This window comes from Peromyscus maniculatus, chromosome 4 (genome assembly GCF_049852395.1).
Source record: "Peromyscus maniculatus bairdii isolate BWxNUB_F1_BW_parent chromosome 4, HU_Pman_BW_mat_3.1, whole genome shotgun sequence".
Taxonomy (NCBI): Eukaryota; Metazoa; Chordata; class Mammalia; order Rodentia; family Cricetidae; genus Peromyscus; species Peromyscus maniculatus.
Window position 1 is genome coordinate 144,310,833 of NC_134855.1, and position 25,948 is coordinate 144,336,780.

A 25,948-nucleotide genomic window follows, 5' to 3' on the forward strand; every position below is an offset into this window, starting at 1 on the left:
CCATCCCTACCCTTCACTCCAGACCCCCAGATGACTGCTCACACCACTTTCAGGCAAATCCCACCTTCCACTGAGGAAGACTCCAAGTTTTTCTTGTTTCTTGGTTTCTAGACAGGGTCTTGTGATACAGCCCATCCTGGCCTTGAACTCACAGCAATCCTTCTGCCTCAACATTCCAGGTGCTGGGACTATAGGCATGCACCACCCACCGCCATGTCCACTAAGAAGCAACATCCTTGAAGTCATACTCAAAGCACTTGACAATCTGCCCTGACGAGACCAACCATCTAGCCTGGGCTCACACTATGAACAAACACTTCCATAGCTCTCTTCTGCTATAGGGTAGCTCAGGCTCCAGCATGCACCCAGCTCTCTGCATACTGGGACTGTATCTCTGCAGTAGCTCCCTTCTCATCCCTTTCCACACAGCTGGTCCCTAGGCAACTTCTATGATGTCACCTTCAGAAGTCACGCCTAGGCCAGACTGGCTGCCCCCCACCAACTCCCCACATGCTGGGGACATTTACAAGGCAAGCTTTTCTTCCTCCAAGGAAGAAAAGGAGTCACCAGCTCAGCGAGTGGCTGCAGACAAGTCTTCTGCTCTCTTGTTGTCTTTATCTGTGTCAGGAAAGGCTCACTGGGGAGGGCTGCAGGGAAGCCAGTGAGAAGGACGAAGAGTGGGGCACGTGCAGCCTGTCCCAAGGGCACTCTAGAGCCAAGATGGCCCTCAGGAAAGGTCCCAGATCAGAGCAGGGAGCCAAATGCTGTGTTCACAAATGGGCGAGCCATCAGATCTAGGCTTCCTTCTTCACCCGAGCCCTCACCGGGGTGATGCTGGACTGTGAGGCACCAGGAGCAGGTAGGAAGAGTGTCTGAGGCCTGGAGGACTGGACGGATCACACCCTCACGTTAAGCAACTTGCACAACAACGACATAGAGCTTGCTGCATTGAGGCGCTCACATTAACTCATTGGATCCTCTGAAACCCATACGGTAAGTTACCATGATCCAGGCTGCTGTTCCACAGGGGAGGAACTGAGGTCCATTGAGGTGAAGCAGCTTGCCCAAGACCACACAGCTAAAAAACAGGAGATACATGGTTTGAACTGGGAGCCCATGCGCCAACGACCAGGCTAAGCCCTTCCGCGCTCTTGCCTGTCCTTCCCTGGAGACAGGCTGTGGTTAGCAGCCTACAGCCCTCGGCTGCCAAGAACTGCCAATATTTGTGCCTGACAATGATCTATCTTCTGTGCGGTTGGGAACAAGTCCCAGAACAGACTCTTGCCAGAGACAATTAACTAAAAGCCGCAAGAGCCCTGTGTAGGGTGGGACACTGTGGGGACGGGGGATGGGGGGATGGGGGAATGGAGAGGGGGCTGAGACAATGAGCGGCAGATGATCTGGAAGATATTTTCTACCCAGTGCTGCAAAACAAGCCCCTCAATCATGCCACAAAGGGCTGGCATTGTCGGATGGGAAATATGTCAATGACAGTGCTCAGTGTTGGATTGTGGGGTGGCTTTGAAAGAAGAGAGAGGGAGAGAGAGAGTCCTTTGAAATCGTAATTTGACCTAGAAAGGCTTTTCTAGGTCACCTGAACCTGCCACTTGTGCATCTAACCCCAAAGCCAACAAAGACAGGATGCCAGGCTTACTCCCCTCCACCCAGCACCCACAGAGAGCATGTTTGTAAACATTGCTGGTGGATATTTAAGCGCTGTGTTACAATCTGTCTTTGGACTGCCAGTGGGTGGGGAGGGTACTGGCTGCATCTCTTGAAGCCTGCAGACCTGGGTTCAAGTCCCGGCTCTGCCCTTGGCTGCTGTGCAGATATAAGCAGGGATCTGGGCTCTCTCAACCTCAGATTCCTGCTCTGCCAAAATAGGGATGGAAGCAGGTACGGCAGCATGCAGCTGCAGTCCTGGCACTGGGAAGCCTGAGGCAAGAGGATGCTGAGTTCAAGGGCAGCCAGGGCTACGTAGTGAGATCCAGCCACAAACAAACCAATGGAAACAAAATGGGGGAGGGGGAAATATACCTGGCAATGAGCAGCTTAATACAAAGCCCTAAAGAGGCTAGTTTCCTCCTTTTGTGCAGGCAACTTTTCAGACTGAGGGACACCCCTCTGTTCTTGCCCACTGAACCCTTATGCCCCAGATCTCAGCTCTCTCCTGGAGCCCACAGAAGCAGTGGGGGTAGGGGCTGTCTTAACAGGGGTTTTCTCCCTCAGAAAACAGAGATGTAAACTGTCCTCTATAGCACAGCTTATACCTGGGAGTTACTCTAATCTCTTTCCACAGCTGTGCCAACCTGCTTAGGAGAAATCACAAGGTGTCCAGGCTAGTCACACTCCAAGCTTCTCTGCATTCCACTAGGGAAACCAAGGACAAGGTGGTAGATGGTCCCTCAGCTACTGGCAATATCATATCAGGAATTGCCACCATCACGATGTTGAATCCCCTGAGCCCGTGTGTGCCTCCAGAATGTTCTAGATATGGCCCAGTTACTATCAGAGCTCAAAGGCCTTTCCCAAGCCTTGACTTGACCACTTGTGACATTGTAAGCCAGGTGCCACTCTAAGGCGGGACCTGAAATACAGAACAGATCTCCAGGGAAGCCCAGGGCTCACAGGACATCCTGACCTTCAGAAACAAGGAGGCATTATGAAGGCAATTGGCCACACAAATGCAAGCGACATACACCTGTTACACAGAGAGACAGAGTGAGCCAAAGGCAGATCACTTGGGGGTGGGGTGAGAAACTTGGTGTGTGTGTGTGTGTGTGTGTGTGTGTGTGTGTGTGTGTCTGTGTGTGTGTGTGTCTGTGTGTTAGGGGATGATAACTGTCTCCAAGTCACCGAGGTTGTTTCCAGTGCAGAATGGCAGAGATGGGATGAACAAACACCAAAGAAAAGCTTGAGGAAAACTTCCAACAATGTTCACTGAGCAGTGACAGGGAGCTTGTTTTGGTGAGAGGACGAGGCACTGTGCAGAGCAGCTGGCAAAGCAAGGTGGCCGTGACCCAAAATGAGAACATGCGTGGATCCAATGCCATTTTCTGACCTCTTCAGACACCAGCACACATGCGATGCACATATGTTCATATAGGCAAAACACCCATACACATAAAATAAAATAAATCTTGAAAGATTGAAAAGAGAACACATTGGAGGCGGGCGTGGTAAGGGTGAATGTTAATGGTGGGACCTTTCTTAATTGCTTTCTACCTTGACTGTGAGACAGAGACTCTCACTGAAGCCATGTCTTAGCTAGGTAGCCAGCAAGTCCCAGGGGCCATGTCCCAGTCTCCTCAGTGCTGGGGTTATAGGTGTGTACCAACACATCTAATTTTTTTTAACATGGGTGATAGGGATCTGAACTCAGGTCCTTATGATTTCAGGGCAAGCACTTAATCACTTTGTCAAATGAGCCATTTCCCAGCCCCAAAATGAGGACTTTGGAACAATAAAACAGGAGAGCAAATTTGGAAAGTTAGCCCCAATCGGGTGAGGGGACACCAAACCCTCCGCACCAGGATCCATGGGACAGCCTTTGCACAACAATATCATTTGACCTTTGCGACAGCTTTAGGAGGGAGATGGCAACATCACATTCTACAGAGAAGACAAGTGGAATGCCATCTGCAGCCTGCAGGGTCATACAACTGGACAGTGGCAAAGCCAACTCATATCTCTGCCAAAAGTCACGCTCATAACAACTACGTTATTTAGTCTTTCCTTTTGGAAACAAAGAGATCAAGACCAATTATTTAATAAACACAAGACAACAGACTCGTCCTGTTTGGGAACGTTGAAGTAGATAACCACAGCAAGTCCCCAGCCTCAAGCACTGCAGAAGGGGTAAGAGTTAAGTACACGAAGCCACGCTGGAGGGAAACAATCAGAGGAGAGAACACAGTGTTTATCAGATCCGCAGAGGCGCGGCGACTTCCTCAGCCCTTGAAGCAATCATGGAGGAAGAGATTGACAGGTTCAAATATACACACATTAATATCTTCTGTGGAAGGAAACGTAATAAAACTGAAATGAAAAGGACATCAGACTAAGAAAATATCAGCACCAACGTCGAGACAGTTAATATATACGATGTAGAAATGGCTCCGTCAACTTCGACAGAAAGCAAGATGCTGTGAGACAAAAAGACATGAGATTTAAACAGGAAAGTCCCTGAGAGGCAACATTCCAAGAAATAAATGCAGGGGGGAATGTATGCTTGATTCCACGGCAATGGAGAAGCGCACATGACCCAAACGAGCCATTGTGGAACTAGCATATTTTACACTACACACAAATATCTTTCGGTGACGAAGGAGAGCACCCAAGTCCCTGCCTCAAGGACACCCAGTATCTGTGAGGTACAGGGCAATCTTTGTCCTCCCGAAGCTTATGGTCCAATGATGGGGGCAGGAGCGGGAGTTCAAATCAGGGTGAGTGGCAGACCCCCTGGAGCCTTGACAGGGGCCATGCAGAAAGACTGGAGAGGAGGTAGCTGTAAGCAGAATGAGCAGGTGAGGGGGGTGAGGGCATAAGGCGAGAGAGAGAGAGAGAGAGAGAGAGAGAGAGAGAGAGAGAGAGAGAGAGAGAGAGAGAGAGATTGGGAGATGATGGGGGATAAGCTGTCCCCAGGTCTGGGAGCTGGAAAGAAGGAAGGGCCCATTCAGGATCGGAGAGCAGCAGCAGGATTTCAGGAGAGACATGGAGACAGAAAAGCTGGGAGAGAAGGGCAGCAGGGTTACAGCTGGGGGATGGACATAGAGGGCCAGGATTTGAACCGTGGTTCAAACCTCAGCTGTGAATGGTCTGGGGTGAGGGGAGATGAGCCTGTCTATGAAAGAGCTGAAGAAGTGGCTGTGGTCCTGGGGTGGGGCCAGGAGAAGATTCTGCGCCTGGTTTGCACACAGAAGAAACCTTGGATAAGGCATCGGTAAGCAGAGGCTGGGGAGATGGCCGAGCTGCTCAGTAACGTGCTTACAAGCATAAGGACCTGAGTTTGATCCCCAGAACCCACATAAAAAGCTGGGCATGGCAGCACATGCCTGTAAACCCAGTTCTGGGGAAGTGAATACAGGCAGATCTCTAGAGGTCCCTGGCCAGCTTTTCCAAACTGGTAAATGCCAGTTCAGTGAAAGACCCTGACTCAAAAGATAAGATGGGGAGCATTTGAAGAGGACACCTGAAGTCTGGGCCACTGACTGACCATACACACACACACACACACACACACACACACACACACACACACACACACACACACACAGCAGCAGCAGCAGCAGCAGCAGCAGCAGCAGCAGCAGCAAATGAAACAGTAGAACCCTGACTCTGAAGGAGAAGCACACAGTGATGGTTAGAACAGGAAGTCTGTAGCCAGAATAAAATCACCACGACCCCAGTATTTCACAGAGCTAAGAGGCTCAGGGGTGAATGAATCAGGGCAAAGGCCCACTCAGGAGACAGAAAGGGGGTGACTCATGCTGGTGGCAAACCCTAATTTCCTTTCCTTGGTCACACACTTCCTTTTCATTTCTTTTTCTGACAATTCAAAAGAAAAGGATATTTTCCTTTTCAATTCATAGCCACATGCTCTTCCTGCCCTAGGTTTTAACCTCTGCCCTGAACCAGCAGAACCCGACTTAGCCCCAAGTGACGAGAGGATGTGGGCCACTGGGAAGCTGAGAAAAAGGTGAGGCCCCAGGCCCTGCAGGGCTGGAGAGGAGCAGGACCCAGGGCCCTGTGCCAGCCAGAACTCATGCCATTCCAGAATTCAGAATTTGCTTGGTTGGCTTCCAGAAGAGCTATGGCAAGAGGGTGACACACGCAGCCAAATGCATTTGCATTCACAAATCGGGAGGTGAGTATTTACACAGGCAAGTTGATATCACGTTCGCAGAGCCACGAAGCAGCCAGGCTGGGGTTGAGGGCCAAAGGAGCTGGCAGCATGTTTACAAAATAAGGTCTGAGCACAGAGGCTCGTTGCTCTCTCTGCCCATCTGAGGTTTCCCATAAAGGAGTTTTGAGCTGAACCAAGTACCATTATATTTGCATTTGTCCCTTGCTGCTCCCAGCCCCTTGTAGGGGACCATCCGCCCGATGTTCATGCTCACTGTACAGCTGGGGACCGAGATACAGAAAAACCTGTTCACAGTCTCTAAGTGACTGACCTGGGCTCTGACCGTGACCTGGCTGCCATCTTTCCCCATACCCTCACGTATTCCCCCAAGAGGCTGAAATGCCAGGCAGAGCAGGGGACATAGCACACTATGAGGGCACAGGGGTGGGTCTGTTCCGTCAGAGCAGATGGAGGCTTCTGGGCATTGGGTTTTGCTAGTACTTTCATAGCTGCCCAGACAAATCACGATAAACTGAGTAGTGCAAACCCACACAGACTGCCTGGGGCTCAGAGGTGGAGTACTCGCCTGGCATGCACAAGGCCTGAGCTCTATCCCCAGCCAAACCACAAACGGACCAAAGCAAAACAAAGTAAGTGACAACATACAAATTATTCTCTCATAGTTCGGGATGCCAAAAGTCCCAAGCTCATCTCTTAGGGCTTCAGACCAGGGCAGGGCAGGCGGCTCCAGAGGGTCCAGGGGAAAACACATTTCTTGTACCCTCAGCTTTTGATGTCCCCTGGCCTGTGACCCCTTTCTTCGCCTTCAAAGCACATTGGCTCACCTAGCATCACCTCCTGTCTCAGACTCCTGCTGCATCCCTCTTAGGAGCTACCTAAAATGACTGTGGGCCACCAGGAAAGCCAGGACAATCCCCTCAACTGAAGATCATTATCTTTGTTATATCTGCAAAGACCACTTTGCCAAAGGGTGACAGGTTTCGGAGATTAGGACATGGATGTAGCAAGGGTGTACGTTTTCAGGCAGCAGCACTGGTTAAGTTCCTTCGGGCTGTGGGTTAACTGTGCCTCTGCCCAGAGACGGCCAGGCAGGATGAGCCCACCATGACAGATTTTCCCATGGTGCTTCAGTGTCTTTCTTTCCGCTCCCTTCAGCATGGGGACCCTGGGTTTAGGTTCCCCTCATGACGGTGCTGGTTTAGACCAATGGGCTAGAAGCATAAACAAATGGTCTCTTCTTGTGGAAGTGCAGAACAGCAAACATGGGAACTCCAGGCTGGCTCTGCAGGAGCCTCGGGACTCTCAAGGGAGATGAGATTAACCTCCACTCTGAGTGACTGCGGAGCAGAAACCCCAGACCTACTTCTCTGCTGATGGTCATGGAAGGAGTGGGAGGCACAAAAATACACCATACTACTCATCGAGACAAAGGAGTGGGTGTGATAAAAGAGGAAATGGGGGTGAATAAAACACTAAAAAAAATCAATAAATTATCCTTGTGATAAATGACTAAGGTTTGGGGGCTCTTTGTTTCTGAGGCATAACCCAGCCTAACACACTCTGAGTGGGTTTAACAAACCGCCTCTTACTGACCATCTACTACAAGGCAAGGACTTCACAGAGCTGAGACATAATCCTGCAAATTAATCAAGGTCGGAATCATTGCTCACTGAACAGGCAAGGAAACTGATATGCAGAGGTAGAGGTGGCGGCCACACAGCTGAGAAGTGGGAGAGCTGGGATTCAAACCAGAGCAGCGTGGTCCCAAAGCCAAACCCACTGGGCCAGGCACAGTGTCACTCCTGTGATCCCAGCACATGGAGTGCTGAGGCAGGAGAATGGAGAGTTTGAAGTCAACCTGGACTACACAGCAAGACCCTCTCTCAAAAGCAAATGGACAAAGCCAAACTCATAACAACTCTAAGGGTCACAACTCTTGCAAGGTACCATGTGGGATTCCAGAACCCTCTCCAGACCCAGACATCTGTCGCTTCAGGGTCCTGATGCCAGAGTCCCCAAAGACAATGAGTCCAGCCCTCAGTCCTAGAGCCCCTGACAACACACCAGACCCAGCTTGGGCCTCTTCCAATGGTTCTTCATACCCATGTGTGTCCACGAACTGAAAGAATATGTGTTGAGAATCTGCTTTGTGCCAGGCAGGCCCTGTTATGAGCATCCAGGGATTAGCAGTGAACAAAGGCCACTGGGGCTTACTGTCCTGGGCTGGAGAAACCATCAATCATCCTCAGAAATGACAAGTGGCTCACACAGCACATTGGAAGGCTGTACACACGGAAGGAAGGCGGCGAGCAGGTGAGGGGATCAGGAGGGAATTCCGTTTAAGCCAGTCAAACTGGACTTTTAGGACGAAGTTACAGAAAGATGAACAGTGGTTGGAGGGGTTGGGGGGGAGCCAAGATGGTACCAGCTTGGGGCGTCCACGCTGCTCAGCAGCCAGTTCAAGGCCTTCACATGGGAGTGGGCAAGTGTCGCTTTGGTCAGCGAAGGGATGTCAAGGTGGGCAGAGAAGGCAGGGCAAGGGGGTAGAGGCCAGAAAGATGACGGGAGGCAAAGCACGCCCACGGATGGCACTGCGCTTACCCTCCCCAGAGAGGAAGCCAACAGCTGTCCGCAGGCTTATCTGATGCTGTGGTTGAAGGAGCAGGCAAGGGCAGGCGTGAGGGCTGCTTCGCTAGCACATCTGAGGAACCTCATCCCCTCGAGGCAGCTGGCATCCGCCTGGCCTGCGGCTTCCTCTGTGGCTTCCGCATCGCAGGGTGCCCTGGTGGCTGCTATTTTTGCCCCTGTTTAGGGTCCTATGCTTCTGTGTGGGACACTGGGGGCCAATGTGCCTGACCCCTCTTCAAGTTTTCTCTGCTTGGAGCAAATGGAAGGAGTCGTTGGAACGTCCCAAGTGTCCTGGGGGAATAATTAGGCCCAGCAAGCAGAAGAGAGGTGACATCTTGTTGATCCTCATGACACTAAGCTCAGAGAGGTGAGGCCACACAGCCACATCAACCACAGACTGGGGATTCTCAAGGGGTCTGTCTATGGGGCCTTCTTTGCATGCCCTGCGTATGTGAGTGCATCCTAAGCAAAAACGTCCAGCAGGTAGGAAAATAAAGGTGCATCAGCCATGGGTGAGGTCCTCCAGAGCCCCACAGTGACCCTTGGGGGACCACAGCATGCACAGAGGGACAATCAGAGAGGGCTGTGGCAAAGCCTTGATGTCCTGGTCCGCTCTGCAGATTAGCGGGAGTTGGAGGTCTAAAGGAAACCTACCATGGACACAGGGACCTGAAGATTTAAGAAGTAGGAGGCAGGGCAGCCTGGCTGGGGAAGGAGTTTCAGGGAACGCCAGGCAGGATCCTGGAGGAAGCAGAAACCTGTGAGTGTGGAAGCAGATGAGCCCCAGGCAGGCAGGTGAGGTTTTGAGGCGGACACCGTGGTGTGGAGGGGCAGCCGGCAGCTGCCAAGCGTCCGTGGGAGGGACGGACACATTAGGCAGTTCACTGAGCTGGCTGCAGGGAGGGCAGATTCTAATGGGAAAGTTCAGGACAGGAGGCTCCTGAAGCCACCCAGGTAGCAGATGATGGAGCTTTGAAGGGACAGCCAGCAACATGGACAGGTGGGCTGCAGCAGGGCAGAGAAGGGATCACTGCGATGGGTGAGATGGAGGGCATAGTACGAGTGAATCAAGAGAGGGCTGCCCCTAGCCTCGTCTCCTCCAGGACGAGCCCTATCGGGTGCTGGTTCACAGTCCATGCTCACACCCTTCATGAGCGGCCTCAGAGCCTCAGGGGCTCCTCAGAGGAAAGGGAGTGGCATGGATCTCCTAGCTAGAAAAATGAAAGCCTTCACCCCCTAATTGCTACTCTGGTGATGAATTCAAAAGATACTACTCTCCACGGGTGGGACTCTGGTGTGGTGGCCTCCCTGGAAAATGACTTCCAGAGCCCAAGAGAGGCAGGAATCCATCCACCTGTGATTTTTTTTTCAGGCCCCTGTGGGGGTCACAGAGGCAGCCACAGCTGGACCTGAGCTGCCTCCTCCAATGGCACCCCACCTCAGTACCTGATCTCAGGAATGATAGGTCGGTCCCTGAAGAAGGCAGCTGAGAAGGGCATTGGCGACCCTATGGGTCTCAGACAGGAAGTTAATCTCTAGCAGGAAGCCCACCCTAACGATACCCCTCACACCAGCGACTGCCAGTGTGGCAAACAGGGGCAGTTGGTGGGACCAGCGGGAATTATTTCTCTGAGGAGCTCACCTGGGGATGACATAAAGGCTGGAGTCCACGCTCCGGCCACCTTCCTTCTTCATGTAAGCCTTCAGTGGGAGCCTACCTCATGCCAGCCTGCAGCAGACACTGAGCTGATGCCCATGCAAAGCTCCCTGGGTCCCTTCCCTAGGAAGGGGTGGCATTTTTATTCATAAAGCACAACACGAGGCTCTGCATCTCTTGTCCCTTGTCATCCTCTTAACCTGACATTCTGTAGGATCAGAGAGGTAAAGTGACCTGCCTGAGGTCACACAGTGAACCCATAGAAAGGAGACCTGTTCCAAGCCAGGTCCTAGATCGATGCTCAGTTTCTGCTCCTGACAGGAAGTCTGCATGGACTGAACACCCTCGCTGCCTGTGCCATTCCCTGTATCCAGCCCAGATTCCCAACACACAGGTGACAATCAGCAGCTGGTGACTTGGTTGCCTGTCCCTATAAGATCCCAACATTAGGTTGCCTACCAGTCTTCAGGAAGCTGTGTAAGAAGAGTTCAGCTAGGGGCCAATGATGGTTCCAGGGGGCAACAAGTCCCATAGTGCCCCCCCTCCCCCATAGGGGAAGCCATGGGGGTGACCAGAGCAATTTCTCTCAGCCAGCCCCACACAGAACACAGTGCCCCCACTCTAGATACACAGAGAGGCTCTCTGGCCATATGTACATGCACCAGAGCACGTGCCCGACCAGGCATCCTGGCCTCCTCCCCAGCTGAGTCATCCTGGACCATCCATCCATCCAACATGGATGGAGGCCCTTCTAGCTGCTAGGCCAAGTATGAGCAATGTGTGCATGGCTGTATGCATGCACACACCCACATATATGTACACACCATCACAGGGAAAATGCCAATGCCCACTCTGCAGGTGTGGACACTGAGACTCAGGCTACTTGAGGAGCCCATGCCATGTCACTGACTACTTAAGGTGGGGCTAGGATTTGAATGTGGTCACTAACCCAGGCCCTGTTGCTTGGCAGGCACCCATGGCTATTCCTGCCCTGGCCAGGGGGCTGTGAGACCTTCCCCGGGCAGTGCCGGGCCCAATGTCTCAGAAAATTCTTGGTAACTCTATGGGGATTAGGAAGGATGCTCTTGGGAGGCATGAGGGATGCCGGTTCCTGGTCTCTCTATGCTCCCCTAATGTTCCACATGAGGGGACATGGGCCTGAGCTGTCACCTTCCATTTCTAGGATGCACATGCATGAAACCAGATCCCCAACAATGACCGTGGAAATGAGAGCGCCAGAAGGATCAGGCCTTCTGATCTAGGTATAGCACTGTTAATAGCAATGAGCACACACACACACACACACACACACACACACACACACACACACCGCACAGCCTCCTCCCTCGGGGCTGCTGGGAAATGCCACTGACAGGAGCCTCTTTCACTGCCACATTGTGCATTCACCCTGGGGGCCGTGATGTATTTCTTCCCTTCTCTTCTTCAAAAGGGTGGCCATGGAGATCCCGGCTGCTGGTTTCCCTGTACCCTTTCTTGACAAGAGGAAAGGCGGCCTTTCCTAAATGAGGGGAGAATTTTGATTGTGTCTCCATCTCCAAAATCTGATTCCTGGTGCCATCTTTAGCTGCACCACATCCCTTTCTCAGAAGACCCCCTCCTACTTCCCAGCCCAGTGTCTCCTGGGTCCTTACATGGCACAGGGAACCACCACTGTTCTCACTGTCTCTTGTCTAAGTCAGCAAGACCCCTTCCCAATCTGCTCCCACCCCCACAAACACCTACATCTGGTTAGGCCTGCTTATATGTGAGCTGAATGCAAGACGAATAAATACATAAATATATGTATGAATACATGAAGGAATACATGAAGGAGTGAATGCTCCCTGAGCGTCCTGGGCATCAAGACTGGTGGCTAATCCTATTCAGCGGAGCCAATGCCAGCTGCACGCAGAATTTCTTATCAGAGAGGAAGAGCCATCGCCAGGCCCCTGGACCCTGCACAGCAACCTCACTGCAGAACGTGGCAGGCACCAGTTCCTGCCTGGCCCCACCCAGGATCCAGCATCACCCATCTTGGCCCTACAGAGCCTGCCTGAGCACCTCCACCCCCGAAGCAGCGGACAGCGCTGCTTACCTTCTGCAGAGACGCACCTGCAATGCACCAGGGTCTTGAGAGAAGGAGCCTGAGCCTCATTCCACAGAAGCCCAGGCAGCGAGAGAACGCGCCCGCGACAAGCCTCTGCGAGATGCTGCTGCATAATCAGCAGAGAAAGAGAAAAAAAATGCCAGAAATAGCAGCTTTATAAGCCCTCCCGACGACTCTTGGTCCTCTATTGGCTGGAGGCCCGGCACCCCCGCCCCCCATCCCGGTCCTACAAGGTGAAACGGAAAAACCTGTTATTTAACCTCTTTGATCCAGATCCATCTTCTATCCCAATTTGGGCCCACATGTGTGGAGCACCACGCCAGGGCTCTGGGAGCAGAAGAGCAGGCAGCCCTGGCTTCAGAGGCGTGCTGCTTGGGAGAAGTCGCGGCACCGGAAGGCCCTTCAGAAGGCAAATTGGCAGCACCTGTCAAGGTGCAAAATCTGCACACCTTTCATTCAGCAATTAGACTCCTGAGCACCCACGCTGTGGCAATACCTGCATCCCGCACACAGGCATGCCGGAGGATGCTCATTACGCAAACCTGAGACAGGATGAACGTCTGAAGCCAGAGCTGATTGAATACACGAGACGCATCCTTCTATGGGCCGGGGTGGATGGGGCTCGTCTGCGGGTGCCAATTTGGAACTGGTTGTGAGAGAAAGTGAAGGGCATGGTCCTGTTTTTATAAAAATATCAACTCTGTATGGGCACGTGTGTGGGTGTGTGTGTGTGCATGTTTATGTGTGTGGCATGTGTATGTGTGTGCATGCACTCGTCAGGGTGGAAGAACTTGCACTTGAATTTACATTGTCAGAGCACCAAGCTGTTAGCTGTGGTTACCCACAGAGCAGGAGGAAGGGACTCAGCTGCTGCTTCTGTCTTTTTTTTTTTTTTTTTCCTTTTGCACAGGCAATCGTTACATATGTAACAAAATACAAACATGGAAATCTCCCTGGTTAATCATCCTTGCTGAAGTGAGGCCAAGGGGCCAGTCAGTGTTACCCATGACACGGAAATAAGGCTTGGATCAGGGTAGGCCCTCTGGACTGCCTAGTCATCTCATTAGCTTTCATGTAAACACAGCTCAATTAGGGCTCCATGAAGAATATGGACTCTAGAAGAAGGGAGCTGGGTTTGAATTCTAGCACTGCTGGCTGGGACAGCTGACTTCCCTGGGCCTCAGTTTCTCTACCTATAGAATGGGGAGAGTAGTATTTACTAGGTGCCATGAAGTGTGCTTGGCGCTGTTACACCGGTGGGGTGTTTTGGGGGGCATAGCCATGCAACAGCAACAATGATGTCAGAGCTAACCATGTTCCCAGGCCCGAGAAAGAAGAGCAATGGGGGCCCCACTAGTCAACACCGTAACAACGATCAGCTAAGTGACAGACAAGGGCCAGGGCACAGCAGAGCCAGGAGATACAGGGCCAGCATCCAGAGTGAGCAGGAGAGAGCTGCAGTGGAGGAGTAGGGATGGGCAGGGTCCAGCTTCTGTGACTTTGCACCTCTCTCCTGCTGTTCCCTTGGCCGGCCACCCTCTTCCCCAGCCCTGCCCATCCTTAGTTCTGCCAGCTATGTTTCTGTATTGACTGAGTGTCTTCCCCCACGAGACTCTCATCTCCAAGACGCTTGGGACCATCTGTCTTAGTCATCTCTAGGTCGGGCTCCTAGACAAGGCCTAATACCTAGCAGGCACTCGAAACCAAGAGCACACAACCATCGCTCTAAGGTCAAAGCCAAGCACATGGGGCCCATCTGAAGGAAAAGGAGGTGAGAATTTTGTACTATGCTATAAAGACCAATAAAAATTGCATAGACGTACTGAGGTATTAAAGCATATTAAGGCTTAATAGTATAATAAACTATTTGTTGGGGCTGGAGAGATGGTTCAGTGGTTAAGAGCACTGGCTGCTTTTCCAGAGGACCCAGGTTCTATTTCAAGCACCCCCACAGTGGCTCACAACTGTTTTTAACTCTAGTTCCAGGCAATCTGGTGCCCTCTTCTGGCCTCCATGGGCACTGCACACACATGGTGCAGACATACATACAGCCAAAACACTCATACATATGAAAAATAAAAAAGAAGCCATCTACAAACATTTACATAAACTTGAGGTGGCAAAGGACTATCCAGGCCCAAGTTCATGTGAATTAGGATAGTCATTGTATCATTATTTATAATAAAATGGAAATGATCTTATGGTCCTCAGATACAGGATGGGTTTTTTAAAGCATGGCTTTCCGTTCAGTAAAATGTTATGCAGTCAGGAAAAAATAAACAGCATGTGTTGAAGTGGAAAGGAGCATGTGTTTCTTACCAAATAGCAGTAAACTTGCTCTTCAGCAGCCAGGCTCTGCTAAGTTTGACGTGTGCCTGACACAGAGCAAGGATGAAGGGAAAGTCCAATCGTCGTTCTCCAGCAGTCATTCACTGGCTCACTCAATGCATCTTCTGCTCTCCCTTCCACCCACCGTGCTGTGGAGATCAGCGTTCCCAGGCTGAGGCAGAAAGTGAACAGGATACTGTCTCCACCCTCCAGGGCATCCTTGCTCACACACGTAGGTGCAAAGTCTCGACTCCTCAGACTAAGGCCTTGGGGTAATCCAGGGAGTGAGGGCTTCAGCTGCCACTCAAGGTGGGACACAGGGCTCTGGTGACAGCTTAGCTGGTGATGGGTGTGCCGAGAAAGCATGAGTGTGTGAATTCAGTGCCTAGAAACAGCCTGTCACAGCTGGGTGCAGACCTACATGGTAAAGGGCTCCACCCCCCTCCCTGGAGGGGCAGAGACAGGCAGATCCCTGGGGCTCATTGGCCAGCCAGATTAGTCTAATCAGTGAGCTTCAGGCCAATGAGAGATCCTCATTGGTCTCAAAAAAAACAAGGTGGACAGCACCTGGGAACAACACTCAAGTCCTCAATGTACACACATGCACATACATGCATGCACACTCGGAGGGATTTGAACAAGGAGCAGAGTCGGGGTACACAGGCACTCCTTGACTTACAGAAATGTGTCTTGGTAAGTCCACGGTAAGCTGAAAATATCCTAAATCAAAACCCTCCTGCAGATGCCACAGCTTAGCCCAGGCTGCCTTAAACAGGTTCAGCATACTTCCAGGCACTAGAGTCGAGAGTCTCAGGTGACAGAATGGCTGTTGTGCTGAAAGTCGTCACCAGGACGGGTCCCCAGCCTCTCGGCACAGACTGCTTTTACATCACCTTGCTCTGTTTTTGTCTTGGTTTAGGTATTTGTTTGTATTGAGACAGAGTCTCACTCTGTAGCCCAGGCTGGCCTCAGACTCACTATTCTCCTACCTGCCTCCCTTCCCAAGTGTTGGGATCACAGACAGGGGCCACCAATCCTGGTCACTTTTGCACGATTGTAAACAAAAGAAATCTTAGGTCTAACTGCCCGGGAAAATACGGTTAAAGAAAGTGGATGTATTTGAAGAGGCTGAGGTGGGTTGACCTGGGATAATTCTGGGAAGTTCTTACAACACTCTTCTCCTAGTCTTGAAATCCCCTCCTGACACCCCATCTGCAGGGAACGGCATCTCTCTGCAGGGCTGAGGCCATGATGAGGTCTCTGGACTGGGTTCTACCACTCTTGCTGGGAGGCAGAATTCTGGGTACAGTCCCACACCGTGCAAGGATGATAGTGAGCTTCCCAGCCATGATTTACACACCTCGAATGTGCCAGCAACAGGGCTGGACATGGCTGGGGTGGGTATCCTCCTACCACAGCAGGCTGGATGGTTCACCTTGTCAGTGGGGGTCAACTCCATTCCAGGCCCATTGCTCTGGTAGCCTTGAGCACATGGCCGTGGCACCCAGGGCAGGCTGGGGGAGCGGCAGCTGGCATGGAACCAGGAGGTGCCTTACACCTGGAGGCCTCCAGCGTTTTTGTTTTAGACACTTGGTTTTCAGATGACTCGGCTGCTGGATGGTTATGGTTCAAAGCAGAGTCACAGAGAGAGATGACTCAGCTTCCTGTGGAGGGGCTGTGGCCTGCTGGGAAGACATTTCCATATCTGCCTTCCTCTCTAGAACCCTAGCAACATCTTACAATGTGTAAGTGTGTGTGTGGGGGGGGAGTGTGGTGGTGTGGGGGGTTCATCTCCACAGTAAGGGGAAGAGACCATGGCCTGGTGCTGGGGCCAGTTCTCCAGGGTTCGAATTTTTGGCCCTACAACCCCTTGTTCAGAAACCTCTCTGAGCCTTCATTCACTAATGTGAAGACAGGAATAATAACCCCTTCCTGGGGTTAGTGTGCAGAGCAGGCATTACCCATGGGAAGAGTCTGGTCTGGTGCCTGGGACAAAACAGGTGGTTTGTAAACATCACTTAAGAATGACAGCCCCACAAGGCTGACACCTGCGCCGCACAAGTCTCTCTGTCATATAGAGGTGGGGGAGCTGAGGCCCAGTGCAGATTTGAATTTCTGTCTCCCCTTTCACCAGGATCCAGCATGCAGCCAGGCCACTCTGCTGAGATTTCCCATGACCCACTGTGAACCAGTCCTGAGCCCACATGGGCCCTGCACTGTCTTCGTCTACAGAATCGGGACATGATGAGACAATCCACCAAAACTTCAGGAAAGGCACTGGGAGATGGCTCAGTCACTAAACTGTTTACTTTGTAAACATGAGGACCTGGGTGTGACCGGATTCCCCAGAACACACACACACACACACACACACACACACACACACACACACACACACACACTCACGGGGGTTGGAGTGGGGAGCTTCAGAAAAGAAATCCCACAGAAGAGTAAGGAACCTTCAGTCATGTCTCATGGCTTTTTCCTCTGATCAGGAATCCAGAGTGGAGCTCTCCCTGGATCGTGACCCGTGGAGAGACTCAGGAAAGCCCTTGAAGGTCTAAAGAAAAGACCAGGGCTGAGGAAGCAGAGGCAGGAGAAGGGCAGTTTCAGGCCAGAAGCTGCAGCGGCCCTGAGCATCTACACTGGGACTGACTGAGAAGGAAAACACCAGAGCAGGTGCGCCCACAGTACCTCGGGCTGCCCAGACCTGGCCCCGCCCCTGCCCCTGCCACACGAAGGCTCTGCTGACGGTGCAGCCTTAATAGTAACGAACTAATTTTAAACCCTGTGATTACTAAGGTTGATTTCCATGGAACCTTCTTTTCACAGCACTGAGAACCTCGCAGGAGCGGTAATTGCCAAGTTCAATTTTAGCTCTGTCACACCCAACTGTCGTGCTAAGGCGGCTGCTACGTCGCCAGGTAAGCTGGTAATGAAGTCGGCTTCGGGCGTCTCATTTCACAATATTGTGATGTCTCTGTCAGCACCTGTAAGAGCTGAGAAGCTGTGAGCTTCCATTGAACGGAGTACACGTGGGGGGAGTGACTGGAGCCGCTGTGTGCTTCTGGGGCTCTGTCTAGGGCCCAGGCCCACGGGGATACTGTGGCTGCTGAGTCCTGGATGACTCTCCTCGCAAAGCCTATACCTCAGGTGTACCACACACTGCAGGCACTCACCACCACCCTTCACTGGCCCCCTCATCCTTGTCCTGTGTCTGGTCCTCCTCATGCTGGTGTGCATCCTCAAAAGCCCCTCTCGATTTACGGTGCCAATCAGTTCTCTTGCAAAGAAATTAACAAAAAGGGGAACCAACACCCACTGTTCCCATTTAAAAGCGTGGATGGGCCCCACTTGTCCTCAAGGCCAGAGCCTATCATGTCTCCAGATGGAACCCTAACCACACTCGGCCCCTCTGCCCTGCAACTCAGTTCCAGGGCTCCAGCCCCTTGCAGCCCTGGCTTGTACTGTCCAGGTAAACAGGTTCTCCAGCCTCATCTCCTATTGGTTCCACTGATCCTTTATATGGATGAAAAGCTCTGCATATCTGAGCAAAACCCATTAGTAGAGGGCCTTGGGGAATAGCGTGGTCAGTGAATGTCAAGCGGTGCAGCCTTGAAAAGCCGAGTTCAAACCTAAGCACCCACGTGAAAAGCTAGGCACAGGGTGGTGCACACCTGCAATCTCAGCACTAGTGATGTGGACACTGGCCGATCCAGAGCATGGTGGGGATCAAGCCAAAGTCTGGCTCAAGCTGAGGTTACCACACCCCTTCTCCTGAGCGCTGTCCTCATCGGTGGCCTCTCCCAGAACTCTCGGGTTGGACTCTGATTCTAGGTATTTCAACATTTCACACACACCTCCAGCAGTCTCCAGACCAGCAGTGGAGTCACATATCAGATATCTTGCACATCAGATGTTTACATTACGATTCATAGCAGCAGCAAAATTAGAGCTTTATAAAGTAGCAACAGAAGTAATCTTATTGTTGGGGGTCACCACAACATGAGGAACTGCGTTAAAGGGTTAAAGTGTCAGTGAGGTTGAGAACCACTGCTCCAGACCTTAGCAATGCAGAATCCTAAGCTGCCCCACCCCACCTACTGCCTCAGAATCTGCATTTTAATACACTCTCCACCGTGGGCTCACCATCATCATCCCACTGTGGGGAACCATGATCTGACATAAGATCAGCCTGCTGTGTGTTCATGGTTCCTTTTACCCTGTTTGGGTGCAAATCCCACCACTGCCCAGATGAAAGTTTCATATCTTTCCTGTACACCTTCCTCACTCCCCAGAACTCTGCCTCTTTTCAGCCATAGAGGAACCAGCTCAGCTAGTGCTGGTGTCTTCTAAAATGCAATGCATAATCCCGCCCCCCATCCTCGAGGCACGGTCCAACCTAGTAGGCCCACCAAAGCCCCATTTGAGGACACTGAGCACCCTGGCTCTCAGGAAACCCACAGTGCTGTGGAGACCGGATGTTTGCATTAATCAATTAAAGCCTTTGCTTCCTTCTCGAAGAGACCAGGCCCACAGGAGTCTCTGCTCCAAGGGAAGAGGTCCTCATCTTGGCTCGAGATGGAAATGGGGGGAAGGGAAAGTAACCCCTCTTTGGAGACCCTGATCCAACCCACTAGGGGTTGATCCCCCTCCGAGGGGTACCCATGACCTTTGCAGAACTAAATGCAATACCAGACTCCTATGTGCGGAGCAGACCCCAGGGCCAGCCTGGAGGTTGCAGTAATCCAGCTGCGTGTTTGGACAGGAGCCACCTTGCAAAGCTCCGTCAACTCTGCCTGTCGCCTGAGGAGGGAAGCACTCACCTTTGCTAATCACCCTAATTCATTTTTTATTACCGATTTTCCCTGCTTCTATTTGCCCTCTGATTGAGGATATTACCCCAGGCATTTAAAAAAAACAACAGATCAGACCACAATGGCAAACATAGCTCTTTCGCTGAAATCTGCACCGATGGGTGCATAATTCCACATCACAAAGACCTGGGGTCTGCATGTTAGGCAGACCAGGCAGGAGGTGTCTGCACAATTGAAGGTTTGTCGGAAGATAATGAGCTGTGTACAGAGGGCACAATAAAATGGGCACTTCCCCTGCTGCCGGTGAATATAGTCAACCCTTTTGGAAATAGCGTGCCAGGGGCTGGGGAGATGGCTCCGTATATATAGATGCTTGCTGAGCAATCAAAAGACCTGAATTTGAGTCCCTAGAACCCATGTAAAGTTGGGCACAGTAGTGTATGTCTGCAACTCCTGTGCTCCTAGGGTGTGAGATGGAAGACAAATAGGAGAATCCCTAGAAGTTTGTGGGCCAGCAGTAGCAAGCAACACAAAGATCCTGTATCAAACAAAGTGGAAGGTGAGGACAGACAATCCACATGCCCACATGCATGCACACACACATCAGACACACAGAAAAATAACATGCCAACCAAAAACAGGAGCTGTAAATGTGCCATATGCTCTTCCATTTTTTTTTTTTTAAGACACAGTCTCATGTAGCCCAGGCTGGCATCAAGCTCACTGTTTAGTCTAGGATGACCATGAACTTTTGACCCTCCTGCTTCCACATCCCAAGTGCTGGGACTCAACTATGCACCACCCCAGCTGGTTCATATGGTTTTGGGCATGGAGCCTAAGACTTTATACATACGTGCTAGACATTCTACCAACTGACACAGCAGCTTCTTCAGAGTCCTCTATGAAGCTGTTATTCTAGAGGGGTAGGAAGGGAGGGACAGAGCCCATTGATACAGTGACAAGGTAAATGACACACTGTTTCCAGAAAGAAAAACAAGTATAGGGCATCTCTGATAGACCAGGACGGGGCAGCACTGAATCCTAAAAAGGCAAAGAGCCAACATGAACAGTGTTCTGGAATCTTCAGTGGGCTAGGATTTTAGGTAGAAAATATCATGTTTGTGATTCACAGGTTAATAAAGAGGGAGAACCATCTTTTCAGGACAGAGACCACCCACAAGTCTTGCTTGCTCACCAGAAATGTTCCCACACCAGAGAGAAATATCCTTATCTCTGAAGGCCAGGCTGACTGTGCCCCAGATTCTAACGGGGAGGGACGTGTCCCTCCTAGTAAAGCCAAGGTCACCTTGGCAGGGAGATGGGTCTGGGTCTGATGGTTCTTGCCTTAGAGGTCAAGCATAAATTCAAAGCCAGAGGCCAAGGATTTCTACCTTAAACCCAAGGATTTCCACCTTAAATCCATCTGATTGGCATTCTTACTTTCCTCCCTGGCTCAGCTAGAGATGTCCCTGGTGGGACACGACCAGGAGATCAGTACTTGTTGATACTTGTGAGTCCTAGGCATAGCTTCTCCTGGCAAGGAGGTAAGGAAGGCCCAGAGAGGGTGGAACACAGCCTGGATGCATTATGGGGCTATTTCTAGAAAACATCTGTCTCGTTCCCTCCTTTCTTCCTTCTACTATGTATCATTGAGCACTGATTATGTAGCAAACAACAGTGCAGGTCCTAGATGTTACTGTACACATGAGCCAGATCACTGGTCCCTACAATTTACTCTCCAGAGGGGAAACAGTCAAGCAATTCCACAGATGTGATATGCCCCCAAAGGAAAGTACTAGAGGCCAGGATGGAGAAGAGGGTGTCAGGAACCAGAGTACGACAAGAGGCTAGAGCTGAGACTGGAGGGTGGGGACAGTGCCAGTCTCCATATGAGGGTGCAGGTTGGAACGTGCCAGGCGAGGTCAGCAGGCTCAGTGGTGTGAGAACAGCCAGGCACTCAGCAGGGATGAAATGAAGGCAATAGCAGAGCTGACTGTGTCCCCAGAACGGAGCCTGGAGCCTGGGCCTTCATGCAAAGTAGCTGGGAGTGAGGTTGGAAAAGCAAGTCCTATCTAGACCCCGTGAAGACGCTGCACAGGGAGGTTTAAACAGAGCTCTGAGAGGACAATTTGGAATCATGTGGCTCTGAGCTGTAACTCATTTCTGCACACAGAATAGATAGCTCTCATTCTGCAGAGGAAAGATTTCCACAAAGGCTCCATAGCCTTCCCAGCATGCAACACTCAGTCACTGGACAGAAAATGTCTCTAAACTGCTTTGAGAGCTGAAGGTCCCCGACTGGAAAGCAGGAGGCAGCCAGAAAAACAGAAGAGCGATGGGGTGCCAGAGAGAAAACTGTCCTGGGGACACCTGGACCCATACAGTAGTGGCTTATTGTTAACATCAAGGCAGGCAGACCTCTGTGAGTTCAAGACCAGCTTGGCCTACACAGTGAGTTCCAGGACAGCCACCCTGATCCTGGAAGACAGGGCCCAGGGACTTTGACCACTGTCTAAGGCTCCATCTGAAAGGGCAGAAAGTGACTCCCAGAAATGTGAACAATGCTGAGACTCTATTATTTGGTTCTTTCCTTGTTTAAAATCAAAGTCTAGCAGTTGGGCATTTGCAGCTAGATTTGAAAAGGGAACTCGAAGTTAATGCTGCCAGGTGCTTAAACATGAGTTCTTACCTTATTGAATTCATAAACAGACAAACACGGTTACTTCCTTTTGGAGCTAGGGAGACCGAGGATTGGAAATAATGAATAGCTTTCCAAATGCTCCCCTCCCTAGCTTCATCCCCTGGCCCATCCGTCACCTCTGTGCCTTCACAGCCTTTACATCTGCTTCCTTCTACCTGGAGTGACCACCCAGGCTCCGGCCACTTGCAGGAGCAGGCACACATCCTCTTGTCTGAGAAGCTGATCTGTCTCTGGCCAGGCCTGGTGATCCCATGGTATCCTGAGTTATCACACCTAGTGTATTATAACTCAGCATGCACATTTGAAGTCACTCTTGTCATATATCAATAAGACAGACGCTCCTACAAGGTAGGGGCCACCAGTGACTCACCGTCTGTACCTGTCACCTGCCACAAAGCCGTGGACACAATGGACTGGATGTGGTGTTTGGATGGTGGAGTGAATGGATGAGGAAAAGGTACTAAGTGCACCGGCATCCAGGTATGACTCCAGGTGAGTATGATAAAGCATATTTCTTGGTCAATGTATGTACATGCATATGTAAATATATGTATATATGTTGTGTGTGGTATGTGGTCATGTATGTGTGTTTATGTGTATATGCTGTTCACGTATGTACTCATGTATGCTGGGTATATCATGTACTCATGAGTGTGGTATATTTGTGCATATGTTTGTTTATGTGTATGTGTTATTCATGTGTGGTATATTCATGGGTATGTGGTTTTGTGTATGTATGTACGTCTTACAGAGCTCAACCAGAAAATGTACAGTGCATCCTGAGGACTTTCACTTTTCCCTCCAAAGGAGACTGAGGTTCAGTGGTTAAAGCACCTGCCATGCAAGCATGAGGACCTGAGTTCGATCCCCAGCACCCATGTAAAGAGCCGGGGGTGCCTGTAATCCCAGCACAGGGGAGCAGGAGATGGGGAGGGGGATCCCCAAGACTTTTTGGACACCTTGTCTAGACCCAGGTTCAATGAGAGACCCTGTCCCAAAAGATAAGGCGGAGAACAATTGAGGAAGACACCCAATGCCACTCTGGCTTCCACACACCCACATGTGTTTGTAAACTACATACATATGCATACTTGTGCATATATATGTGCTCTTAAGTGCACATGCTCCTAACACACACACACACACACACACACACACACACACACACACACACACACACACACCACCCTTGGATGAATGAGACAGTAAATACAGTTTATGATCAAACCACTCCATCCACCCCCTGCTGCAAGAAAATCCCATCCTGTGAACTGGAGGCAAATGTTACTGGCACATGCTCAGTCTGTGTGCTCTGCAGTAAACAATGCCCCTGGCTGCCGACTTGCACCCAGTCAGGGAGAAACCACCTACAGATGACGAACATCTAATAGAGTAGCCATACTGTGGGATTTCCTGAGCACAGTGACATTTGTAGTGCTATGCCCCTTGTGGGGACCCTGGCAGTTAAGGAGACATGTGGCTGCTGTGGAGAGCAGGCTGTGAGGGCAAGGTGGCTCCCAAACCACCTGCCACGATGCACTTGTCCCTCTGTTCTGCCCGGACTAAAACCCAGAGGGAGGGGACAGCACAGAGAAGGTATTCTGGTCCCGCCATCTCTGGAACCCCAAAGGGACAGACAGCTACAAGAGTGCCTCCCACGGAGAGGAGCAAGCTGTGGCTCCCGTTACAAATGCCTCCAGGACACTAGTGCCAAGTGCCTCACCTGGGTTAGTCTTGTGAGTTAGGTCTGAATGTGTCATTGACTCCAAGAGGCTTCCTGGGGGAGCTGCAGTGAAAAGCAGGCTTCTCATATTCTCTATTGAAGATGTAAACTCCTGGACGGAGGTGATACTCGCTGCTCTCCCAAGGGGCATGTGACCTGAGCAGCCCCAGGTAGCAGGAATGAGCTAGAAAACAATTGCTCTGATCTCCCAGAGATCTGGACACCAACATGAGGTGAGAGTATAGTATTAGGAAAATGGGGTTCAGGAGGCTGAGAGGCAGGTTCAAGGTTACCCAGCATCTAAGCCCCAGAATACAAACCCAAGGACTTCATCAGACTCACAGTCACGTGTGATCCACCACCTGGCTCCACATTAAAAGTTAACTTAACTGTCAGGTGGGTATGGCGAACAGAGAAAGCAGGGGGGCTCCTGAACTCACCCATGGAGCTATCAGCAAATATTTGCAGAATAAACAAGCAAGCCCTGAAGCCCAGGGTCTACCTTCCTCTCAGGAAAGCCCAGGTCCATCCGAAACACAGCACGGTGCAACAATGAAATTTATGCATGAGATTGACCTGGGGTTAACTATGGAATCAGAATCATTTCCAACAAGGTTCTAAATCATTCTGAAAATGAGGCCCAACTTCGAGATAAGCACGCTTTAATTAGCTGTAATGTGGAAGCGACCTATTGGCAAATGAGGCCTGAAGTTGAGACCTAAGGCAAGAGGCCCATCTGGAGCTACCAGACCCCTAGAAGAGAAAGTTCTACAACAGAAAAAGCAAGCGGCACATAAGTCCCTGCATGTGTGCACACAGATGCATGCACATCGTGTGGCTGCACACACCCTTGCATGTACATACATATACACGCGAACAGGAACACACATGCACACACCTCTCAGGAGGGAGCTTCATGTGGAGGCCACCCACAGAGACAAGGCCAAACCCCAGTTTCTCGGCCACCTGTGGTACTTCAGCTATTTGGGTCAGTTCTCCGCCTACAAATGGTAATGTGTCGGTAAATGATTTGTGCTTATTTCTACCCACAAAAATACCACAAAATTTCAAAGGAAACTCACTAAGCAGGAACTAGGTGCTTCAGGCAGCTGGCAAACATACTTTCACCTTCTCGCTTTGCTTCTAAATCCCAACAGAATGACAAAAATCAAAAGCTACCTACCTCAGTCTATCATAGAAACAGTAGAGATAATTGTATATACCTTCTAATGCATATTTATTCACAATTCAGATACAGATCTGTATATGGGAGAATGCAATCCATCCATAAGAGCCCAGAGGGCAATCAGAAACTCTGAGACACCACCAGAAATAAAGAAGCTGAAGGACAGACTGACAACAGCCTGGGAGCCCTAAGGAACGTGCACCCCAGCCCACAGTCTCTGGAAAAGCTCCCCTAACCAAACCCTGTAAAGTCCCAAGAGAGTCAGCTGAGGCTGGGAACAGGGCAAATGAAGAGATCCATGCATTAGCCCAAAGGCTTTGCTCACTGGCGTGGCCCCAACCTACAGCTGAAGAACAGCACTATCTTATGGTTTTGCTGTGAAAGTGAAAATAGCATACATGATAGGAGTCATCACAGATAAAAATGACAGACACGGTGGAAGTCACTGCTGGTCTAGAACATCGTTTCCCTGCCCCAGCCCAGCAAACACTTTGGACCCAATCATACACTGTGATGGAGGTTTTCCTGTGCATCTCTGGCCCCCACCTGCTAGATGGCAGAAGAACCCCCTCCCCACACGCTATGACAAACTGTGCCCTGGTAGAGAAGCTCTTTTCTGGGGACTCAAAGACATCATTGCAGGGCCTGGCAGGCTCGTGGGGCTGTTTTCAGCCCAGTACTTCAGTCCTGTGTGTTCTTGTCAGTAAATCCCGTATCTGCACAGTTGGCAGTCATTGTATTTACACAGACCCAAACCCACAGGGTGATTTATCACCTCAGCTTGGGAGAAGCAATAAAAACATATGGTCGGTAATTATTAACTTAATGAGTCATGGTAAATGGTAATTTTATATCTTAGAGAGAAGATGTTGTGTAACACAGGGTGATAAATTTTGATCAATTACCTTGATGCTTAAAACTTGCTACGGTGCAAT

General features: G+C 50.8%; 1 protein-coding gene and 1 long non-coding RNA gene across 8 annotated transcripts in view; one reads left to right on the forward strand and one right to left on the reverse strand.

Annotated features, from left to right (window-relative positions):
• The window catches only part of Tox2 (TOX high mobility group box family member 2), a 127,002-nt gene that overhangs the window by 92,294 nt on the left and 8,760 nt on the right, over positions 1-25,948 (reverse strand). Inside the window, exon 1 of one of the 7 annotated variants that reach the window (XM_042276749.2) lies at positions 12,519-12,721. The exons of 5 other annotated variants lie outside the window; for them this stretch is intronic. The gene's annotated coding sequence lies outside the window, so the exon portion shown is untranslated. Of the gene's footprint in view, positions 1-12,263; positions 12,385-12,518; positions 12,722-25,948 lie in introns of those variants that run through there. One more of the 7 variants, XM_015999320.3, reaches the window with a different exon arrangement.
• On the forward strand, positions 505-7,358 carry LOC121828929 (uncharacterized). Its single transcript, XR_013050956.1, has 3 exons — positions 505-993; positions 5,614-5,866; positions 7,119-7,358. It is a non-coding gene; the product is annotated as an uncharacterized LOC121828929 (long non-coding RNA).